The 18,899-nt window shown below is 38.1% G+C and overlaps 1 long non-coding RNA gene across 1 annotated transcript in view; it reads right to left on the bottom strand.

The window, feature by feature from the left end:
- The window catches only part of LOC123784091 (uncharacterized), a 784,838-nt gene that overhangs the window by 435,052 nt on the left and 330,887 nt on the right, over positions 1–18,899 (bottom strand). The window contains exon 4 of the long non-coding RNA XR_015724218.1: positions 2,298–2,382. This is a non-coding gene — a long non-coding RNA (uncharacterized LOC123784091). The remainder of the gene's footprint in view (positions 1–2,297; positions 2,383–18,899) is intronic.

The raw sequence follows: 18,899 nt of genomic DNA, 5'->3' as shown, positions 1-18,899 counted from the left end.
CTGTTGGAACCTGAAGAAATCAAGTAGTGAATATTAAAGAACATCTCCTGCTTTGTTTTTATTGTTCTATGCTTTCTTAATAATTAGCACTTGATGAGTTTAGTTAATAATATAGGCTAATTTTTGCACAGTCTGATCACACAAGCTTTAACGAAACTGTAAGTCAAGGCAGATATTTTCAGCCTTATGGAGCACATTGTTTCCATCTGTCTTCAGGTCATTTCAGCACAATATGGCAGGCGCAATCACAGCAAATAGTCCAGGATGGAAAAGAGGAACATGGTCGTGTTTCCATTAATAGGAGAAATCTCTCCTTCTCCCTTCTTCAGATTACATAAAAATGTTTTATCTCTACTTTCATAGCATTTATTACTTATAAAAACATAAAAAAACCTTATTACTTATTTACGGAAGCAGTATCATCATGTAAGATTTAGAAAATAGAGAAAATATTTTTTAAAAAGGAAAACCATCTATGATCCCAGTACTAAAATAACCAAGATCTTTGAAGCCAGACAGAGCGGGGCTGAAATCCTGACTGTCACGAGTAGTTTGGCGACTTCAGGCAAATTATGGTCTTCTCTATGTCTTAATTTTACTCACACACAAAATGAAGTTACTAACCAATGTTTAGGTATCATTCTCAAGTGAAGAATCAAAGCCTGATTCTCCTCTGTGTTAAAACCAGTTGGCCTGCATTTGCATACACTGGCAACATAACATAATATAATGATTCTTAGGAGAAAATGGATATCCTAGCACAACATTTTACTGCTGCCATTTACCCAATCCCTGAAATCATAAGTGAAGGCTGTTAGCTCAACAAGTAATACCAATCTTTAACCCTTGAGATGTCAGGGTAGCTGACTGGAGAAGAGCAACAAGAGCAGAAGAATAGCATAGGCAACTTCTAGAAACTTTGGGCTCTAATCATGCTGAGTCTTTTAGTTCTGCATTGGGGAAAATGGCTCTCGAGTTCCTCAGGGAAAAATCACCATGACTGGAATTCAAACTCATTCAGAAAGACTACTCCATAACACTGAGGCAAAACGGTTTTTCTTATGGGAGCCTGAAGGTGTTAAGGAACAGACAACTTAAAAGCTACAGAGGGAACTAATCACTGGTAGGTAACTTTAACGTCTACCCGTACTTGGCAGTTTATACTTTAAGAACCAGTCCCAACAACAGCAGTTATGGCATCTCCTCCGAAAAAACACATTCTTAAAATCAATCACATTCACTATATTTATATACTTAATTTCTTCCAATACGCAATTGGCATGTCTCCAAATTGCTGACCTATGACTTTCAACTTCTAAAATGATCCCCTGAAACTAGTCACCCAGGGAATCAGTCCTTGACTGTGGAATTTTCTGAGTTGCCCAAAATAATCTCACTGGGCTCCTGTGAAGATTAAATATTGATAAGACCCTCAAAGTGCTCAGCAGTTTGCCTTATCCCATTCATTTGTTTGTCTTTACAAACCAAAATTCGATTGTATATGCAGCTGGTCTTCTGGCTTGTTGTTATTGTTGTTGTTGTTGTTATGTGTTTTCTTACATAAGGAAAAATGTCCTGTGTTTTTAAAACTTCTTCAAAAATATTTTTAAATTCTACCTAACAGTCCATTAATGGAATGGTCACAGTTTTTCTAACAATGTATTTATTGTTGGAGACTTTGGTAGTTCCCAATTATTAATATAAGTAATACTGCAGTGAACATTTACTTAAATCTTTATCTGCAAACTTATTGCTATATGTCAGGTTATTTTCTTTCAATTTCTACTTTAATACAATCAACTTACAAGATTTTCTAAAAACCACACAAAGCCAAAGAAAACCAAAATGCAAAAACATGTAATATAGTCTTTGGAAAGTTGTATAACTTGTTTTCTATTAAGTCAATAAACTTCCAACTGAAAAGAAAAATAACAGAGTAAATTTTTAATTTCATTTTGTGGAGTAAAAATATGCTCAATTTAGTAAGACTTTTGTTCAAACAAGACGATAACTTTATATGCCACTAATTTAAACTAGAACATACTTTATGCGGCAAAACACTGCAACTGATACTTTTCTCTTGCATCATAGAGAATCAGATCTTTTGTCAAGTCATTCAGAGAAAGGATGGGGTCAATGTAGCCATCCTCATGAGACTATGTGTTTATTTTCTTATGGCATTTGTGATAGCAAGCTAGTTGACAGCAGATTAAAAGCTAATCCTCTAAAGTCCACAGCCACAAGCCTGTGTTAGCAAGCAGCCTTCAGAACCCATCCATAACCATGCTTCTACTTACCCACAGGTCCTCCAGTGGATCTAGATCCAGCTCTAACAGAAATCTATGGTTCTCTTCCCATCTGGTATTCAGTCACAGCCCTAGACTAACAAGGAAAGGAAAGGACTAATTTGTAAGCATTACCTAGAAGAAAATGTTTTAAAATCTTGTCAGAGTTTAAATTATGTATTCTTAGAATAATATTAATACCAAAGTCCATAACACAACTATGAAAATAATCATCAACCACTTATCCAGAGAGAATATTAATTTATATCACAAGTAACCTAAAGAATATTAATTTAATTTAAATGCCTCTGAACAGTTTTGAGAAAGAATTCTGTTAAGAAGAAGGAAAAATTGAAACTGGAAAGAGAAAAGATAATAATGCTGATATCTTATCAGTCTGTGCTAAAATACAATTACAATAATGGACTATTGTGAATCTAAGAAAACTACTAAATATAATCTCTACATAAAACAGCTTATTTTCCTCCTAGCTGTGTGAAGACAAAAGCACCTCTAGTAACCTCAAAGAGGTTTTAAATTTGGTCATAAATGAGCACTTCACAGAATTTTCTAGTTGATTACATTTGGCAATGTGCCAAAATGGAACAGCACCCTCAAAAATTATATATTAGACTACGTCAATTTTCCATTAAATATTTGTTAAGAACCTACTATGTCAGCCTAACAACATGCCTGACATTAAGGCCCCAGGGAGCTCAATATATATTGTGAAAGTAAATTATTTCACTGGTATGATAATCATAAACTCAAGCATTGTAGCCTGGTAAGGTGTATCTGTCTCATTAGATCAATTTAAAGTTTTTCAGAAGACTTTAAATAAACAATTCTCCAATAATTTACTAGAAAACCTATTTGGATAATAGCGTTGATGACTGACGTTATGTTTGGAACATCTAATCGCAGAGCACCTTTGTCCACCAGAGAGAAAACTTTCAACTATTTCAAGGTTTCTGTCATGATTACAGTCAGGAAGAACTGTAAAAGACAAATATAAAACAAAACAAAAGGGGCTCTTTGTTCCATTAAAAAAAAAAAACTATCCGAAGTCATCCGTAATTTGGAAGGTCAGAGGTTGAGTTTGTTCAGGGACTACAAAGCAGCTTAAGCAAATGAGTGAGCATTGTTGAGAACCTGGTTTGTGGTCGCCCATCACCCAAGCACAGTGCAGTAAATAACAGATAAAAAAGATGTGGTCCTTACTCTTAAAAAAGCTTTTGATCTATCAAGACACAGAAGTTGCAGAAGTTTAGAAAATGGGGAGAAGTTTAGAAAAAGTGGCCAAAAAAGGTTCATTCAACCTTAAAAGTGAAAAGATAAAAGGAATAGGTGAGGCATGAGAATTACTTCAGGGTGACGATGAACAAGGCAAGTGCAGGGACATGAGGGGAGCAATTCTGATGTGATGGACGTGTGAGGGGCCGAGACCAGCATGCTAAATCCCACGATTAGAAAGGCAGATATTTAAAAAAAAAAAAAAAAAGGCAGGCATCATCAAGAGAGGAGGGCAGAAAGAGCTGCACAGGGCTCACAGGATGTTGAGGGTGGATATACGGGTAAACTGAGACTTGAGGGCCCACCTTCATATATCAGCATGTGAATGAAACCCACAATGGTGTTTTGAAGCACAATGCTCAAGCTTCTACTTCTATTCAATAGTTTTTCCACAAATATTTTTGAGCTATCTAATTTTTTATTAAATATTCTTCGGGGTTCCTGGCCCCAGTTCCAACATGTCAGGGGGAGTTTTCCACCACACCCACAGACAGTTCTCAGACACCAACAGGGTATCCATAATTCAACCCAATTCTGATGCTCGTCACCTAGAAATAGCATCAAATTTCGCAGGTGAAGGGCTCAGTCTCATCAAGACTGCCCCGCTCTGCCACTACTTCAGATGACAGTCACAAGCCCAGCTTGTTACTATAAATCAGAGGTTCCCACAATCCCAACCCTGGGTTCAACTAATTTGCTAGAATGGCTCACAGAACTCAAAGAAACATTTTACTTAGCAGATCACTGGTTTATTGTAAAAGGATGTAACTCAGGAACAGCCAGGTATCAGAGATGCATAGGGGGAGAAATGAGAAAAAGGCAGGGAGCTGCAAAGCCTTCTCCAGACGTGCCATTCTCCCTGAATCTCCACATGGAGTTCTCCAAACCCTATCCTTTTGGATTTTCATGGATGCTTTATTACAACAATTAAATCATTGGCCACTGGCAATTGATTCAACTTCCAGGCCCTCTCCCCTTCCCAGAGGTCTGGGGCTAGAACCAGAAGTTTCGATCCTCTAATCACATTGTTGATTCTCCTGGCAACAAGTCCTTTTCCTTTGGTGGAGTCCTCATGACCATTAAAGAAACACCTCTATCACTCTCAACACTGAGGAAATTCCAAGGGTTTTGGGAGTTGTGAGTCAGGAACTGTGGATGAAGACCAAATATATATGAGAAATTTATTTTGGTCATCTAGATGGTCAAATATACATTTGATCACAGCATTGCAAATACTTACATGGATAGGGTTTATAACCAAATAAACAAGTCCGGTATTTTTCTTCCAGGCAGCTAGCCCCATATCATCATCCTGAAATGTCCAGGAAACCTCTAAAACATTTACAGGGATTTAAGACCAACAGTTTGTACCTCTTATCTCTGGACACAGAGTTCAGATGTATCCCTTGAAGCTGGATGATGTCACAACCCCTATGGGAAACCTGTTGCTCCTGTCTCACGGCCTGCTCACTGTCCATACTGTCAAAATGTCAGGCCTCAGTGCACAGCTGAAATCTAGACTTTCTTATGATATCCTCATTTCATGACTCTGCCCTTAACTGCATGAATAAAACTGATGCAGTCAGAAGACTGGCCCTCCCCATCCAGGGCTGCACACAAAAAAGGGTATCCAAACTGGACTAGAATTTTTAGGGTCACGGGAACAACCACTTGGCTTCAAGCCTGACAGCTACGTGATGGGATTGGGACAGATTTTATGGATTATCAATTCATAAACTCCAACTCACCTTCTCCCTCGGACCACTGGGTGAGGCACAGGGGCAGGCCACTCTCCAATGTTATCTTTACCAATATTACGACTTCTATTAAAAGACTTGTTGACTTCCTCAAACCCAGGACTTGTTCACAATCACCCATCTCTAGTCCAGCAGTATCAATAATATCTCATCTCAGAGATAAGAGTTTGCAGATTTTGATCTCTCTATTCTACCTCTTCAGAACAATCAAAGGGAACTGAACTCACGTAAATTTGCCCGTACTTTTCCAAATGCCCTTCAGTTGCCACATTTCAATAGTTCCATAAAAAATGTAAATCCCACTTCGCCAGATACTTGTCGTAGTTAAGAAAAGATAAATATTTTGATTGGTAGCTAGAGACAGAGAAAGAGAAAGAGAGAGTAGACACAGAGACCATTGAAGTCTTAGGTTGTTATTATACTGATTCTTTTCTATCACATTAACGGTGCTTCAACAAATACAATTTAAAGTTAAATGCAACTAATTTGGTGACTATAAAAAGAGTCTACAATTGATTGGGGCAATAGCATGTTGAATAAAAACATTTATTGTCATTTCATAAAAACTGGCATTTACCACTCAAGTGTTCCCAAATGGATGCTGAATAGATCTGACATGTTTTTAAGGTAATTTATTCCTGACGCTTAATATGTAGATGTTTTCAATTATGATAAAGCATTACAAAATATTAAGTGCTTGTTTGCTAATCTTTTCAGGACAGTGACAAATGAAATATGATGCAAATATGGCTTCCCAAATTAGAACAGAAATAAAGGATGCAATTCAAAGAGTGAGGGAAAATTGGCATATCTTAATGTTCTAAACAGAATCCTAATCCTTCCTGCTCAAAATCCAAAATTATGATAAAAACGGATATTTCTAATGGAGTATTCAACTTTCAATATAGGTGAGTATAAAAGTCTACAAGTCACCAAAGATCTTACCTATTCTATGATATCTAAACATCTAAACTTAATCTTAAAGTAGGAAGTGATTTAATACTGAGAAAGGGACAGGAACGTTTAGGCTACTTGAGCCCCTCAGGACAAACTGAATACAGCTGTGGAAGAAGAATGTCAACTGTTTCCACTTTCTGAGAATACATTAGGCCACTTAATATAACATCCTGGTGTATTGTTTGCTTTTTGATAGCAAACAAGATAGACTGATTGATTGAGTCACTCACAGGTATTCATTCCTTCAACAAATATTTATTGAAGGATCATCATGTCAGACACTGGGATAAAGGATTCTCTCATATCACTTAATTGAAATTCAACAAGTATTCTCATGTTATAATGAGGATTAAATGAGTTAATATTTGTGTAGTGTTTAAAACAGTGTGGTGCACATAGAAAGTGCTATATCAATGTTTGTTAAATAAATTATATTGAGGAGTCAGTTGTAATATGATCTTCGTACAAGATTTTGGCATAAGGATAGTGGTAGAATCCTGAAATACCAGCCAGGGAGCTGAGTGCAGTCTAAGTCAGTATATACCCATATAAAAACGCACCTGATGGTGAATTTCTATGGAGAAATAAATATTTTATGAGACTGATATAAGGTTTTACATTGCCTATAAACATTTATTTGGCATGTACTTCTGAAACACTGCATACCAAGTCCTGTCTAACTGCTTTACATATAATAACTCATTTAATTCTCACGATAACCCTATGATACTGTTACTCCACTTTACAGATGAGGAAACTGAGGCACAGAGAGGATGAGCACCTTGCCAAAGTCATACAGATAATAAGAGGCAGAGCCTAGATTCATACGCAGATAGTCTGGCTCCAGACACCAGGTTCTGTTTTTTTTTTTTAAGATTTTATTTATTTATTTGACAGAGAGAGAGACAGTCAGCAAGAGAGAGAACACAGGCGGGGGAGTGGGAGAGGAAGAAGCAGGCTCCCACCGGAGGAGCCTGATGTGGGGCTCGATCCCAGGACTCTGGGATCACGCCCTTAGCCGAAGGCAGACACTTACCGACTGAGCCACCCAGGCGTCCCCAGACACCAGGTTCTTAAACATGAAGTTAAAATGTGACATATATGGCTGCCTGGGTGGCTCAGTCAGTTAAGCATCTGCCTTCAGCCTAGGCCATAAGCCCTGGGGTCCAGGGATGGGGACCCGTGTCCAGCTCCCCACTCAGTGGGGAGCCTGCTCCTCCCTCTCCCACTGTTCCTCCCTCTGCTTGTGCTCTCTCTCTCTCTCTCGCTCTCTGTCAAATAAATAAAATAAATCGTTTTTTTTTTAAAGAAATACCCCTTGAATATACAGAAAATTGAAAAGGAGAAATGAGGGGATAAAGGAGAGTCAGGAGCTAAAATGAATCTTAAATTTCACATGATCGTAACTAATCACTTTTTGTATTCATATATTTTGCAAGAAGACTTAGAACCCTTTGAATGTTGGTGAAGAACACAGTAAGCATAACTATATCCTCCTCAACTGAACAGAGGAAATTCTTATCTCTTTGCCCTCATCCCAGCACCCCCAACCCTCCTCAAATTAGTCCACCACAAATAAGGACATATAAGCAAACTACAGACCACAGGGGGTTGTAAGTACCAACAACATGAAACACAACTAGTCCACACAAGAGAAACTGCAACAATTGTGATGGAACACTTTTGAAAGTTATCTTCAACTTAGAAATCCGCCTAATGCCTAGGAAGCAGACTTTTTCTGATAGCCAAAGATAAAAATGAATTTTAAAATGTGGTAAATTTATCCCCTATCCTGAAGACCAAAGAGACACTTCGACAACTTACCAAGAACAATTAAAGCTAGAAAACTGCCAATAATTTCTCTGCCTCAGAGAGAAAGATCAAGAAAGACCCATCCCAGTACCTTCCAAGGACATGGTGAAGTTTCTCAATTCTTCCTACTGTTCGGCTCTGATTAATGAATTAAGAGTTTAGAGTACAGAGGCTTTCTAAAATGTTTGCAACCACAGATCCTGCCAACTGCTGCTTCCCTATTAGTTGAGTACTTTTGCAAGCTTCTAAAGTGGGGATGTTAGCTCCTGGTTTGACAATAATTCAGTAAGCAGAAAACTTCAATGTGCTTTCTGCCCCAAATGGTCAAAACAGACACAGAGGTTTCGGCAGCCTGATGCCTGCGCCTCCCACAGCTGCTCAGACAAACCGCTCTATCAATCATGATTATTTGGTGCCCCCCTCTGGCCTCTCTGCAGCAATTTTATTTAGCTCCTCTAAAAAACCGAACAAAATTTCTAAACAAAAGTCCAGGGAGGACACAAAAAATCTGCCTGTGAGAGAAACCTCATTTTGTCTGCACTTACAATATAATTATTCCAATTCTCCAAGGCAAAGGAAAATCTGGCAGGGCTAAACGTGTGCTTTTAAATTCATAATGTACTTAAGGTGATGTAATTTTGCTTTATGTATTTTTAAACCTCCTCAAGGAGCTAGAGAACTCTATCAGTTCTTCACAGTTAAGATAGCTGGGCTACCTGGGCTCCCCTCAGAAGAGGAAGACAATTTACTTAGGAGAAATCATTCTGTAAAACAGACACCCTTAGAACACTGCACAGTTAAAAGAAAAAAGAACACTGGGCAGCAGAAACCTGTATCAAGTATCAGGTTAAATAACATTATTAACACTTATACAATATAATTCCCATCATTTCAAGTTATTCACGAGCCCTCACCCAAGTCCCCTGGGGTTCTTAACTAAAGAGACACAAGTTGTCTTTAGCCACAGAAAGCTTCCGGTACCTCAAAGTGAGTCTCTTCTCTATATCCAAGGACTCCTTTGCTATGGTCACTCGTGGGATGGCCATGTTCCTTCTGCTAGGTTAACACGGTATGACTGCTTTTGGGGACAGCACACACATTGGTTTCCAGTTTATGTCACTGAGTAGCTGGGCAAGCGGACAGGGCATTCATGCCCATAGTTAACCAAGAGAGAGCTGAGCCAATGCAAGGGCTGGAAATAAGGGGGAAAGATCAGACCCTATGCGGCTCCCAGAACAGTGCTAAGAGTGTCAGAACCTGACAGGATGACAAGGGGAAGTAAACCTGTAAAGGCAAGAGGGTGACGAGTCAAGGAGGCTCCTTGTGGGTGACAAGAAGGTTATTATGGAGGAAGGCTTTGTACAGGGTTTTAAGTGTTAGTGGCAGTCCTTGACATAGCAGACATGAACAAGACAGACCTAAGACACACAACAGAAGATTACCAGGTATCCCTAATTCTTCTCTCCTTTTTATTTATTTACTTTTTAATTGAAGTATAGCTGACATACAAAGTTACACGAGTTTCAGGTGAATAACATAGTGATTCAGCAAACCTATATGTTATGCTATGCTCACCATTAAGTTTAGCTACCATCTGTCACCATATAACACCATTGCATTGCCACTGGCTGTATTCCCTGTGCTGTACCTTTCATTCCCTTGACTTATTCATTCCATTACTGGAAGGCGATACCTCCCACTTCCCTTCACCCATCTTCCCCATTTCCTCACCCCCTTCCTCTGGCAGCCATCAATTTGTCCTCTGTATTTATGGATCTGTTTCTGCTTTTTGTTTATTCATTTGTTTTTTTCAGATTCCACAAGTAAGTGATATCATATGGTATTTGTCTGTCTCTGTCTGACATACTTTACTTAGCATAATGCCCTCTAGGTCTGCCCATGTTGCCACAAATAGCAAGATCTCATTCTTTTTTATGACTGAGTAATATTCCATTATGTATATTAACCACATCTTTTTTATCCATTTATCTATTGATAAACACTTGGGTTGCTTCTATCCTGACTATTGTAAATAATGCTGGAATGTTCTCCTCTATAAACATAGGGGTGTATATATTTTTTTCAAAATTAGTGTTTCTGTAAACAGTAGTGAAATTACTGAATCATACGGTATTTCCATTTTTTAATTTTTTGAAGAACCCCACACTGTTTTCCACAGTGGCTGTACCAATTTATCATTCCCACCAGCAGTACATGAGTATTCCTTTGTCTCCACATCCTCACCAACACTTAAATTATCTTTTATTCTAGCCATTTTTGACAGGTATAAGGTGACATCTCATGGTTTTGATTCACATTTCCTTGATGATTAGTTATGTTGAGCATCTTTCCATGTGTTTGTTGGTCATCTGTATGTCTTCTTCGGAAAAATGTCCATTCAGGTCCTTTGTCCGTTTTTATTCATATTATTTGCTCTTTTTGGTGTTGAGTTATATAAGTTCTTTATATGTTTTAGACATTAGGCCTTTATCAGATACATCATTTGTAGCTATCTTCTCCATTCAATAGGTTGCTTTTTTATTTCCTTAATAGTTTCATTTGCTGTGCAAAAGCTTTTTATTTTGGTGTAGTCCCAATTGTTGGCTTTTGCTTTGTTTCCCTTGCCTGAGACATATATAAAAATGTTGCTAAAGCTGATGTCAAATAAATTACTGTCTAAGGGGTCTCTGGGTGGTTCAGTCAGTTAAGTGTCTGGCTCTTGATTTCAGCTCAGGACTTGATCTCAGGGTTGTGAGTTCAAGCCCCATTGGGCTCCATGCTGGGTGTGGAGTCTACTTTAAAAAAAAAAAAGAAAGAAAAAGAAAATAAAGAAAAAAAATTATTGCCTATGTTTTTTTCTAGGAATTTTATGGTTTCAAGTCTCATACTCAGGTCTTTAAACCATTTTGAGTTTATTTTTGTGTGTGGTGTAAGAAAGTGGTCTAGTTTCATTCTTTTCTATATAGCTACCAGTTTTCCCAGCATCATTTTTTGAGGAGACTGTCTTTTCCCCACTATATATTCTTGCCTCCTTTGTCATGGATTAATTGACCATGTAAGCATCAGTTTATTTCTGGGCTTTCTATTCTGTTTCATTGATCAATGGGTCTATTTTGTGCCAATATTACACTGTTTTGACTACTATACCTTTGTAGTATATCTTGAAACCTAGGATTGTAATACCTTGAGCATTGTTCTTTCTCAAGATTGCTTTGGATTTTGAGGATCTTTTGTGGTTCTGTAGAAATATTAGTATTATTTGTTCTAGTTATGTGAAAAATGCTGTTGGGTATTTTGATTGGGACTGCATTGTATCTATAGATTGTTTTGGGTAGTGTGGACATGTTAACAATATTAATTCTTCCAATCCATGAGCATGGAATATCTTCCCATTTGTTTGTGTTATCTTTAATTTCTTTCATCAATATTATATAGTTTCAGAGTACAGGTCTTTCATCTCTTTAGTTAATTCCTAGGCATTTTATTCTTTTTAGGGCAATTGTAAGTGGAATTGTTTTCTTAATTTCTATTTCTGCTACTTCATTACTAGTGCATAGAAACACAACCAACTTCTATGTATTAATTTTGTGTTCTGCAACTTTACTGAATCCATTTATTACTTCCAATAGTTTTTTGGTGGAATCTTTAAAGTTTTCTCTATAATACCATATCATATCATCTGCAAAGACTGACAGTTTAACTTCTTCCTTACCAATCTGGATGCCTTTTATTTCTGTTTCCTGTCTGATTTCTGTGGCAAGGAATTCTAGTACTATGTTGAATAAAGGTAAGACTGGACATCCTTGGGGTGCCTGGGTGGCTCCATTAGTTGAACAACCAACTCTTGGTTTTGGTTCAGGTCATGATCTCAGGGTTGTGGGATGGAGCCCCCACCTTGGGCTTCATGCTCAGCATGGAGTCTGCTTTAAATTTCTCTGTCTCTCTTCTCCCTCTGCCCCTCTCCCTGCTCATGCTTTTTCTCTCTCTCTTTCTCAAATAAATAAATAAAATCTTAAAAAAAAAAAAAAAGAGTGGGCATCCTTGTCTTATTCCTAATCTTGGAGGAAAAGCTCTCAGATTTTTAGCACTAAATATGATGTTAGCTGTAAGTTTTTCATGCATACCCTTTATTATGTTAAGGTATGTTCCCACTAAACCTTACACTTTCTAAATCTTCCTTTCTTGCCCTTCATTCAGAGTTCTGAAATTCAGGGACTTCCTGGATTAGAACATGCAACTGTTTCTTTTTTCTAAGTGGTAAAAATAAAACTGAAAAAGTCTCTGAGGAAAAAAGATCAATTAAATTTTAGTCTTAGGATAAGGAGCAAATCATGGGCACAGCCATAGTACTTTTTCTGAAACTTACAAAGCAATTACATTTATACTCAGTAAACATTCATATTTGGGGGGAAAAATGGCCCAAGAAAGAAAGTGATAAAATTAATCCAGTGAGGACTTGGCTTTAGTACTATACTAGATCCTACAGAAGCCAATTATTTAGTTCTTCAACAAAGACCAGATGGGCAGGAGGCTACATATGCACCATGCATTCACTAAACATTATGAGTATCACAGTTTATAAGCCAAAGATGGTTCTACTAAAAATAGTTTTATTTTTCCTCAATATCATCTTTAAAGCAATACCTGATAAAATTATCCAAGGAAATAACAACTTAATAAATAGTAGTTCCCAGTGGTGAACAGTGGTGCCATTCCTTACTACAAAAATATTTTCTTGGACAGATGAGATTAACTGAATCAGAAATCTATTGACAATGAAGTCACACAACCAAATTCCCTATCATAGCACTTACCACATTGTGTTAGAGTTGCTTAATGTCTTTACTTAATTGTAGATGGTATAATGTTTACCTTTTTCTCCCCAATGCCCTTCACAGAGTTCAACATATAATGTCCTCAAATAATGTTTTCTTGGATTCAACCGAATGTCCCTTTAAGGTCATTTTGCTCACTGATTTAACAAGGAATAGTACACTGCAAATGCACATTCTACTCTTTCATATCTGGTTGTTGTTTTTTATTTAATAAAGGAGGGTCTGATCTAGGAAATGCTGTGTTATTTTAGGTCAAATATTTTAGTGCCATCTCAGAAAAAAAGGTAGGAATTCTGGGCCAGGTGGACAGTTCCAAGTGTCCTGTCAATGATTCTATTTTACCACCCCCGCAGTGGGGAACAAAATTTGTCATTTTACATTTGTCTAATGAAAAAGTAAAAATATAAAGCTACTTAAACTGTGAATACCCATAAAAAAGGAAAAATACTGTGATCTTCAATCTTAGGTTTTAACAAGGATTTCAAAACAGTTCTTTGATACTTCCATGTATTCTCTGGAAAATGTATGTAAGTATGCAATAACAATTTCTTCCAAAGCATACATGTAGAAATCAACAGAGAAACACCCTTTATTTGTGTCACAATTGAAACAGTTGGGGGGGGTGCCTGGATGGCTCAGTCAGTTAAGCATCTACCTTTGGCTCAAGTCATGATCGGGATCGAGCCCCACATCAGGTTCCCTGCTTAGTGGGGAGCCTACTTCTCCTTCTCCTCTCCCCCTGCTTGTGCACACACTATCTCTCTCTCTCTCTAATAAGTAAATAAAATCTTAAAAAAAAAAACAAAAAAAAAAACAAACAGTTGGCCGATTTAATCAGACATTTCATTTGGGTTTGTCTGGTTTCCACCTACACAGTCTAGTGTGGCAGGACAGACAAGACCCCAGTAGGCAGGTTGAAAGGAATGCTTTAGTTCTATCTGATTCAGTGATCCTCTTCCGACACTATGTCAATACTGAAGGGGATAATACTGAGTCAGATAGTTTCAGGTAACTCATCTCCTGCCATCCTTTCTACCCAGCAAGTAACATAACTCACCTGTCTTATGTGCAAAGAGGAGACACAGCATTGAATCACAAGTAAGTCCAAGAGCAGACACGGCAAGGCCTCTTAGAGCAGCCCTGTCACATCCAATAGGCAAATCCGTTCCAGATGACCAACAGCCCCTCAGTGCACAGACCAAGAATTCCAATACTATTCTCCTATCTAAGACATATGCCTATGGGAGCACAGATATTCTTAGGAATGATAACAGCCATAAAATCATGTTTGATTTGATTCTATTTTCTGGCTTCCTGCTCTATGATGTTTGTACCAAATCAACCATTGCTTTTTGTAGGGGAAAAAAGATGTCTGCAAGATTGATGACTTCCTTATCTCACTGCCCTTTCTATGTTGAAATTAATAAGAAAAGAAACTTTCAGTCATTAAAATTCTTCATGCAAGCAGTCTCTTCCTGCTCTCCATTTCACACACTTTATCGCCTGCGAACGATTACAAACTTGTAAGTTTCCAATCTAACTTCCTCAGGAGAGTCAATGTTACTGTCTATGGCATGGAAACTTCCCTCTCTCTTTAGACATTTTACGCAGTTCTGAGGATGCAACAAATCTCATTTAGGAGCGGCACACCATCACCCACATATTAACTTGTCACCCTGAGTAATAAAGTTCACAAACTCCATTTCATTTTTTTCTTCACCATGTTGCCTGATAATATAAAAAGGTGTCACATTCCTTTGATTTGTAGGTTCTGTGTTTGTGAAATAGCCTCTCCACAAACAACCTGATGAAGTCAAGGAAGCTGGATGACTTTTTTCTTTAATGCCCAGGTCTATTTCCCAGTAAATATTCATATGCATAAACATAAAAGTGTTCAATGAGGTGCAATCTTGGTAATTGCACAAAGAGGAAGTAGTCAAAGCATGATTGTTCTGAGGTGGGTAGGATTTCTTGACTGGCTGCCTGAATTAAAAGCAGTGACCCCAAATGATGTAGGCAGGTGTGGCATTTCCAGACTTTTCAATTATTGAGTAAGATATCAAAAAATACCACACTGGTCGTATATAATTGAAAAGTGGCTATCTGCTCTTCCACAGCTTTCCTTAATTTAGGTGTCTTTTGTGATATGCAAAATATATTTATACTTGATCTATTTTAATAGCCTGTTTTCTAATGAGCATATTTGTGGTTCACTCTGACAGACACTTCACTACCAGTCATTCTTTCACCACCATTAGATGGGGAGAAAAGAAGAGCAATCAATCACAGATGCCACGTGGATTTCTAGCAACCATGTTTGCAGATAAATAACGGAAACTTTGTGCGTGTGTGCGTGTGTACGCACACACGCGTGTTCATGTGTGTGTTGAGATCATCAGCTATACTCTTCATTATTCATCATCTTAAATCTACTCAGGAGCATCACAGCCTCTATCAAAGATATGATAAAATCCGACACTTCTTCCCTGAAATAATCAAACACAATTTTTTGTCTATAATTCAAAGGGCACACAGACTTCTAAATTTCACCAATCCTGGATGATTTCAGGTTAAGAATCTCTGCTCTAGGGTTATGCCTATGCCTGATTTTAAGCCATCGTTATGGCAGCAGTGTGGGGAATGGGTTGGAATAAGCCAAGAAAGGCTGTAGTGCAGTTGTGGAAGGTATTTGCCATTTTCATCAGAACAGTGAGCAGTGAGGGTGGTTTGACCAGGGTGCAAGCAATTGAAAGTAAGAAAACTAGGAAACAGAATAAACAAAACATGAAGATTGAAAGGGTTTTCTTTTTTTATATCTACGTGGAAAATAAAATTTAAAAAACCTTAATCCTTAGTAACATCTGACAGCAAATAAACAGGCAAAAATATCAAGTGGAAATGTGGTGTTTGAAAAATGTTAAGGCATTTATTGTTGTATCTTTACTTTACATGAAACTAACCTTCTGAAAACTAGTAAAAAGTGTTTCCTGCACAGATTTTTATTTATTTGTTTATTTATTTATTTAGTAATTAAGTAGTCTGGCTATGTGATTTTTTCCAGAATTCCTAAAGAAGGCTAGTTTCCAGTTCATCCATAGGCTGTGTTCTGCAGAGCTGGCAGTGCCAAAGACACCTTCTATTGCATTTATAGTGACTAGAAAGGACAAATTCAAAGAAAAGTTTATATACAAAGAGGTTAGATCCATAGGCCTTTCCCAGATACTCCTCCCAACCTGGTGGTTATCCCCACTACCACCATCACCCCCTACAACCCTCCCTAAAAGATGAGAGACTTATTCTCTGGAAAAATCAAACCTGAAGGCTTCAGACATAACTAAGGGGTAGGAGGTGGGGACATGGTGTAGACAACATATAGAAATGAAATTTCACAGTGAATAGTAATTCCAGCCCCCTTCTTCTAGAATGTCACAAGCTGGGCTTAAATCCCCACCCAAGGCAGTATAATAGAGGATTCCTCCACCCCCCCCCCAAAAAAATTCCAATAGTCCCAAAGAGAAGACATCACAAATTTTAAAGCTCCTAATGAAAACGCTGAGTCTGCTCAGAATAAGGCATCAGCAGATAAGCCTCTCTGACCCAAAGCTTTCAATCAACTTTCTATTGCCTCACTCTTAATATAAATAAACAGCCAAGTAACACCAGCCTTGAGAGAATCCTCTAACAGGAAAAATAAACAGAGCAAAGTATGACTACAGAGGAAACAAAGACAATGCAGGATAGAATAAAATGTTTTTAAAAACCTATCAACATTTTCAGAGAAATGAGTTTCTATTAATAACAAAGAACAGAGTACCATTGAAAAGGAACAATGGGAGACAAGAAGTTCTTTAAAATTAAAAATGGGATAGCTAAAATTTAAAACAAATCAATGAAAGGAAAAGAGAAAGATTCTGTTGTGTCTTTCTTTCTTTCTTTCTTTCTTTTTTTTTTTTTAAGATTTTACTTATTTGACAGAGAGAGACACAGGGAGAGAGGGAACATAAGCAGGGGAAATGGGAGAGGGAGAAGCAGGCTTCCCACTGGGCAGGGAGCCTGACTCAGGGCTTGATCCCAGGACCCTAGGATCAAGACCTGAGCTGAAGGCAGATGCTTAACAACTGAGCCACCCAGGCGCCCCTGTTGTGTGTTTCAAATAGTATGCCTTTTTTGCTTGTGTTTGGTAACTAAGAAGTTAAATACCTGTGAGATAAGAAAAAATGCATACAATGGTGTCTGCCTCGCCCTCCAGCCACAAAGCTCCTAAAACGCTAGTAATTTCCTGTGACAGGAGTACCAGGAGCATCCTTTTTTCTAGTATTTGGTCTTTGACCCCAGTTCCTGACATGGGGTTCATAAAATCCTTTAATTTCCTGGGTGATGCAAATGTCTTTGGTTCTGAGCAGATTCTGGATGGCTCCTGGATGGGAACTGGTCACTGCAAAAAACACACCATGACTAGAAGCATAGAATTTTCACCCCCAGCCCCTCATTCTCTAGGAGGGGAGAGGAGCTGGTAATGGAGTTAATAACTGATGAGCCTACATGATGAAGCCTCCGTAAAAATCCCAATAGTAGGGCACCGGTGGCTGGGTTAAGCATCCAACTGCTGGTTTGGGCTCAGGTCATGATCCCAGGGTCATGAGATGGAGCCCTGAGCCCTGCACTGGGGTCTGTGCTCAGTGAGAAATCTGCTTATCCCTCTCCTTCCTCGTCTGCTCTTCCCCCTGCTTGCACGCATATGCGTGTGTGTGTGTGTGTGTGTGTGCGTGCGCGTGCGTGCGCGCGCGCAAAATAAATAAAATCTTTTTTTTTTAAATCCCAATAGTATGGGGTTCAGAGAGTTTTCCAGTTGGTGAACACGTCAATGTATCAGGAAGGTACGCCCCAACTCCACAAGGACAGAAGCTCCTGTGCTTGGGACCCTCTCAGACCTATTCTAGCAAATTAATCAAACCTGGGAATAAGGTAGTGGAAACCTTTGGTTTATAGCCTATGAGTCAGAAGCACAGGCGACAACTTGAACTTGCACCTGGCATCTGAAGTGGAGTGGAAAGAGTCTTGTGGGACCGAGCCCTTAACCTGTGGGATATGATGTTATCTCCAGGTAGATAGTGTCAGAATTGAGTCAAATTGTAGGGTGCCCTAATGGTGTTGTAGAAAATTGCTTGGTGGGGGAAAACTGCACATATTTTAGGACCAGAAGTGTGGTCAGTGTGGTAGTTGCATGAGAGTAAAGGAGAAACACAGGGGTAGGCTAGGGGTTTTTCCTAATACCTCTATCTGTCTCTATCAGCTGCACATTTCATATGTTACAGAAAGAGATCCTCAGGACAACAGATTGTATACCCATAATTTTGATCTCTAGTTCTCAGATTCATGTACCAAATGAAATTCTTAAGAAAATATTCTCTAGTTAATTCTATACACTTACCTCCCAGCTAGATTGTAAACTTCCAGAAAACAGAAGTCAAATTTCCTTGATTTATACCTAGCATTTCACCTGGTACATTTTTGGCCATAATTGGGTGCTCTAAGAAATTCTTTTTTGAAAATACACTGAAGAATTCCAAACATCTCTAAATATTTTGGGACAGAAGAAACAGGGAAGAGATGTTCAAATGAGTGTTAAATATATGATGGTGGATCTACTAAAAGAACAAGAAAAATCATCCCTACTTTTAAGTTAAATAATGGCAATTAATTAGACGAGGAAAAGTAACACATTTTATTTCAAAGAGAAAACAACAGAAACATTTGACTAACATAATCAGCAAAGTATTTATGATATTTCTAGATAGAGCATTAAGATCAATTCCCTTTGTTTTTTTTCTAACACAGTACAAGGAATCTTTTTCAGTGGCCTACCATGTGCTAAACACTGTGCTAGACATGTCTGAGGTAAAGATGCAGAGATGACCAAAATAAAGTTGTGTCTCTTCAAAGAGCACAAAATGTAGCAG

This window comes from Ursus americanus, chromosome 4, assembly GCF_024610735.1.
Source record: "Ursus americanus isolate L20-20 chromosome 4, mUrsAme1.1.p, whole genome shotgun sequence".
Lineage (NCBI taxonomy): Eukaryota > Metazoa > Chordata > Mammalia > Carnivora > Ursidae > Ursus > Ursus americanus.
The sequence above is the reverse complement of the archived record's forward strand: the minus strand, read 5'-3'. Positions and strand labels throughout refer to the sequence as shown.